At 60.5% G+C, this 210-nt stretch overlaps 1 protein-coding gene across 2 annotated transcripts in view; it reads right to left on the reverse strand.

The window, feature by feature from the left end:
* ADAMTSL3 (ADAMTS like 3) overlaps positions 1-210 on the reverse strand; it is a 433,784-nt gene that overhangs the window by 51,681 nt on the left and 381,893 nt on the right. The window lies entirely within an intron of this gene.

Below are 210 nucleotides of genomic sequence, written 5' to 3' on the forward strand. Positions count from 1 at the left end.
GCTCACCAGCCCTGTCCCCGCCGCTGACACTGCTGACGGCTTCTGCAGTCACTTGCCAGCCCTGTCCCCGCCGCTGACACTGCTGCTGGCTTCTGCGGGTGCCCCCCCAGACTCAATAGGCACCAGTCGCCTGTACGCACACATACATATTGCAGGGGGGAAGAGTTACTTACTGAGTTTTGACAAGCCATCGAGGGCTGTATGACAGGC

Source organism: Gavialis gangeticus, unplaced genomic scaffold, assembly GCF_001723915.1.
Source record: "Gavialis gangeticus isolate Ggan-Ray unplaced genomic scaffold, GavGan_comp1, whole genome shotgun sequence".
NCBI lineage: Eukaryota > Metazoa > Chordata > Crocodylia > Gavialidae > Gavialis > Gavialis gangeticus.